Source organism: Triplophysa rosa, unplaced genomic scaffold (genome assembly GCF_024868665.1).
Source record: "Triplophysa rosa unplaced genomic scaffold, Trosa_1v2 scaffold226_ERROPOS550011+, whole genome shotgun sequence".
NCBI classification, from domain to species: domain Eukaryota; kingdom Metazoa; phylum Chordata; class Actinopteri; order Cypriniformes; family Nemacheilidae; genus Triplophysa; species Triplophysa rosa.
The window spans coordinates 91,803-96,987 of NW_026634242.1; the positions used below are offsets into that span (position 1 = coordinate 91,803).

Consider the following 5,185-nt stretch of genomic DNA (forward strand, 5'->3'; position numbering starts at 1 on the left):
AGTGACGATTTGCACATTCACATAACACGATAAACGTGTACATTTTAAACTTTCGAAATATTTGTGCACAGTCGTATGTTTGCGAAACGTACTTTATGAGAAAATAGTTTTGTTTTACGCACGTGAATTGCTTTTTGTAAATGTATATTTATACTTTGTGCACGTAAATTAGGTTTTGTTCATGTGAAACTGTTTACGCATGTGTGTATCTTGTTTAACGCGTGAATAATTAATGAGACTAAAATCGCTCCATATGCATCTGGCTGGAAAAAGAACAAATTGTCAGTAGAACAACAACTTGGTGTTTAGTTCAAAAAACAATGTTGTTACAAACATTAAACTTACTGTACAATCCTCCCCAGGAACAAACAGACTCTTGCAAAGACTTGGATGGTCCTTAACTATGTCCAGCAATCCATACAGCTAGAGCCCTTTACGCAAGTCTCCAAGCATTGGTGTAACTTGAAATGCTGCATGAAGAACAATTGCTCTTATGGAGAAAAAGAAAAGTAACAAATTTAATAATAACAATAATAAAAGCTGTAAATCAAGTAATACAGCATAAGTTTGTTTCAAGTTGTAAGTTAGGCAATTAAGGTTAACAAATTCAATTTAATTTGACAATGTAACATTGAACAGTCTTTCAAATTCTGTCTTTCATAAAACTCTGCTTAAAAAGTATTTTCCATATTTACCGAATTATGGCATCTTTTTGTTCTATGTTGAGTGCTCCTGTGTATCCACAGCTGATAATTTCATCTGTGAATTCAGTCAGATCAGTTGCCTCTTCAACCTAAAGAAAAACATTCAGTGACAACAGGATGCCAAATTAACTCTATGTTATTACTTTGTGGTAATATGCAAACCAACAATGCGATATACTGCTGGTAACTATTAGACAGTATTCAGAGTGAAGTTACCTTTGCGATCAATAGGGAGTATTCAACATCATCTACATCATCCTTGCAAATTCTGGTGACATCAACTTCCCCAGTGGTGAGGTAAGAGTAGCACCACTCTCTCATAAAACATGGGGCTGGGCCACATTGAGCTAGGCTGACAGCAAAGATCTCTCCAGCAGTCCTATTATTCAAAAGTGAGGTTTTAAAAAGCACTCAGTCATTGCCATTACACATGTAATTTAAGAATTTAGCTAGAACATCACAAACCTGAAGAGACCATTGTCAAGGTCACTGTTGGAGTACTGTGGACTCTTTGCTCTCTGACCCAAGAAGAGGCGTTTTTCAATGCCACTGATCATTTCTTTGAGTAACATTGAGAAAAAGTAGTGTGTGAATTACACAGATAAATGTGATATCTTTTTGTAACAGCTTTTCCACTTTTATTATACTTAATAACTTACCTGTAAGAAACTCCTTTCGTAAAGCACCAGAGTCAACTCCAGCTTCACCAATAAAGGTTATCTTTAGCTGGATTTCCTTTTTTCTGTCTTTGCCACTGCTTGATCCCCCTCTCTAGGAGATTGTCCCGTGAAACACAAATGCGGAAGTGATTCTCTGCATTTACTCGGCCAGCAAGCAGCTCCAGAAGATCTTCAAGGCTGTGGCAGGAGATAATGAGATGGTGAACACCATATACACTATAACACTTAATGAATTTTTTTTTGACTCTGCACTAAATGAAAATTTTACCATAATACTTGTCGACAGCTTGAATTGCCTGTTGTATCGTCAGCAATACAAGAATCATCATTGTGCATAAAAGAGCTGTGATCTGGACTCTTCACTGTAATGTGGAGAGAATCGTTATTTGTGGGGTTGATTTAAAACATATTGGTTTCCAAGAACAATGTTTCCCAAAGTTTGTGTTACTCACATAGATTTTCTTCTCCACAGAGGCTGGCATGTAGTTCTAGACTGTCCACAGGAAACTTCAGCTGACATATTGGGCATGGTAAAACAGACTACAAACAAAAAATGTTAAATGATATAATAGCACCATGGATTAGAGAAAATTTTGATAAGGGCTGTAGAATTTTAATGCCACATTGCCTCAGATGTAAAATTTTCTTGTTTCATCTCATCCAAATTGTTTTCTGAGACGAACTGAACTTCTGTCTGCTCCAAAAACAGAAATTTACCAAAAACCGTATCATACAAAGTACTTCATCATAAGTATGTGATTAGCTAGCTGCTGACATAAACATACACTAAAATCATTTGTTATCCTTTTGAAGGTCTGTACACACAGTAATCAATATATTGTAAAATCTAAATGGAATGTTAAATTAATACAAATTAAACAATTAGTCAAAACATGCGCCAAAACCCACCATGAAATCATTAAATAATTAGACAGCATTAATCCATTACCTCTTCATCTGAAGATGTTGAATCATTTGACTTGCAAACCTGAATGTGGAGAGCCAGCACTTGCAGGGGCATGCTTTTGTTGCATATTTGGCAAGTTGCCTTTGGCATTTTAGTAAATTCTCTGGCATCATTAGGGAGAGGATTAAGGTCCAGTTCCTCTTGTAGAGGAACTACATAAAGCATTGTCTTTCCAGATGCAGAGGCAGATTTCATTTGGGATCCAGTGTATCCTTCTGAGTCTGGAGGAATAACGTTTATCCGTCTTGTACCGCACCCCCCTATAATCAAAGATCAAATTAACATGACAAATGTTTTTATAACACAAAACATACTGACTCAAGTGGTAATAAAGAAAATATAAAGTCACCATTAGCCTTATAAAGCATCCATCCTCCACTCAAACACTCCATTTTCGGGAATGCTTCATACAACGTGCTGGAAAACTATTGTAAAATGCAGAGAAACTCACAAATTTTGAATATTTGTTTCTATTACCTGTACTTATGATTGTACTATACATTTATTTTTTCCAGTTGTACAAAAAGACAAATACACTACCATACCTCTGAATGCATCATGTCCATTGCAATTGAGATAGTCCTTTTGCCAAGCCCTGCTTGAACAAGCTTGAGTTCGTGTGCAGGTGAAGGGGTAGTCTCAGAATTTGTATCTAAAAGATATACATTTAAATCATAAGGTTTAAATGCTTTTGCAGTCTTGGTATGTGTTCTGGATGCTACATTTATTCTTTTTTTCCCCCTGATTGCATGTCTCCGGAACATGCTAGGAAAGGCCCTACAAGGAAAAGAAAAAAACAATAATTTATATTTGTTTGCAACATAAAATTAATGTTTGTAGGTATATAGTAATAAAATGTGTTTATGTTTAACTAAGTTTGTTTAACTACATAAAAATGTCAACTTTAATAGTGTAGGGGTTTGACTATGTAAATGACAGAGTGCCTGCAAATTAAAGCTTTGAACTATTAGATTGGGTATCCATGCACTGTATGGCCAGCAACATGCACCTGGCCATGTCCTGATCAATGGTGGTATTTGTCTGTCTTTCTTGTACCGCTGTCTGCTGCCCCTGCCCCTGCACTTGAACTTGTGGACGTGGTGTTACAGGACTCTGATTAAGAGTCTGTGTTAGCACAGAGATGAGGCTCTGTGCTGCACTAAGCACATCTGGGTACTCGGTCTGCTAACACAAAGTTAACATTAGGAGTTAAATCTAGTATAATGAGAAAACCTTTATATTGTGCATTCAGAACGCTTCACTCTTTATAATGTTGTCATTGTATGGTCAATTTTTTTACTCCACAAAGTACACTTGAACCACGATGACAACACATATTTTGGCACTTTTATTGAAATGAAATAAAAACACATTCATTTAAGTATTAAAGCCCTTTACAAATGTCCTTTTAACTTGTGTGTCTATATATATATATATATATATATATATATATTTCTATATAGTGGTACCAGTGGTAAATTCTTGACTAAACTGGTCAATGAAAGACAGCTGTCTATATGTAACACTGAAAGGTCTGAATACTTATGTTAAGGTGACATTATTTAGGGTTTTACATTTGCCAAAACAACGTCAAAACTATTATCATTCATCACAATAGGTACTGGGCATATATTGGTGAGGTTAAATATGTATGTGAACAGTTTCAACTCAAGACTGCAACATTAAATGTAGGCAAAATGGGTCTGACTACTTTAGGAATGCACTGTATATAGGCCTAACGTTACATTTCAAGTGCTTAGTTGGCATACTTATTCTGGTTCTGTTCTGTCCTCTATTTCTAATATAAAAGGTAAACAGCCAGAGTTCTCAATGCTATTGGAACTGCTTGATTGTCTCAGTGAGTTAGGATCAATGCATAAAACCATAATAATCTTCATGGAATAGCTGGTCAAGCTATGATCTCGAGGCTACACCGTTACAGCTAGCAAAATCATGCAATTTTAGATATAACTTACAGCCAAAAACTTAAATACTGCCTCAGATATAAAAGATTCCTAACTAAACCAAACGAACAATACACGTGTTAACGGGCTAGATATCGGCCTACTCGGACTACATTGAGCTTGCAGAAAATAACATAACACACAAAGGGAATGTATCTGTCACCCACTAATAAATCATTAAAAGCTAATTACCTGAGATTGTCCGGCATTTGCCTGCTGATGCTGATGCTGATTATCCATCTTCACACGCCTGCCACGCCACGAGTCGCATTGGAGTGACGTCACCTCCCCCTTCGACGGATTGGCTAGAGGAGCAGCTGTCAATCTAGAACTAGTAGACCAATGATGACGCTGAAGCCCGCCCTGAGCCCGACCTAATTTACATGAAACTCTAACTGCAACGTTTGGAAACGCGAGCGCAGAACGTGGAAACGATAGCAAAGGGGAAAAGACCGTAAGCACACACAAAAAAAAATATGAGCGGGAAACCTGATTTTGTTTGTGATTTGGAAAATGCTGAATTCATGTTTCAGCTTTGTGCAATATAATTTTAAACGTGTTTACATTTTTGATTCACGCTTATTACTTTTCGATTCGTGACCGCGTTGTTTGTTATTCAAAAATTTTTTGCATTTGTTTTTCAGTTTTTTGCGCTATTATTTTACACGTGCTTTTATTTTTTATTTACGCTTATTATTTTTCAAACCATGACCACAATAGTTGTGGCGGGAATCTGATCCCATATCTGAGATGCAGAAAAAGACGCCGGCGCTGGCGTTTGAAAAAGCGCTCAGCACTTTCTTTGAAAACATGGTTTATTACATAGGATTATAATGTAAAACAGACGCTAGCAGCTTCGAAAAAGAAGTC

General features: G+C 36.5%; 1 long non-coding RNA gene across 6 annotated transcripts in view; it reads right to left on the reverse strand.

Moving 5' to 3' along the window:
- LOC130550046 (uncharacterized) overlaps positions 1-4,687 on the reverse strand; it is a 5,666-nt gene extending 979 nt beyond the window's left edge. Inside the window, exons 1-12 of one of the 6 annotated variants that reach the window (XR_008962320.1) lie at positions 4,508-4,687; positions 3,361-3,533; positions 2,897-3,128; positions 2,701-2,768; positions 2,334-2,611; positions 1,837-2,078; positions 1,653-1,746; positions 1,364-1,561; positions 1,170-1,263; positions 921-1,083; positions 696-793; positions 346-490 (exon numbers count right to left, since the gene is read on the reverse strand). This is a non-coding gene — a long non-coding RNA (uncharacterized LOC130550046). Of the gene's footprint in view, positions 1-345; positions 491-695; positions 794-920; positions 1,084-1,169; positions 1,264-1,363; positions 1,562-1,652; positions 1,747-1,836; positions 2,082-2,333; positions 2,612-2,700; positions 2,777-2,896; positions 3,129-3,360; positions 3,537-4,507 lie in introns of all 6 variants that reach the window. The other 5 variants (XR_008962321.1, XR_008962317.1, XR_008962319.1 and 2 more) reach the window with 5 other exon arrangements.
- Positions 4,688-5,185: the final 498 nt, after the last annotated feature.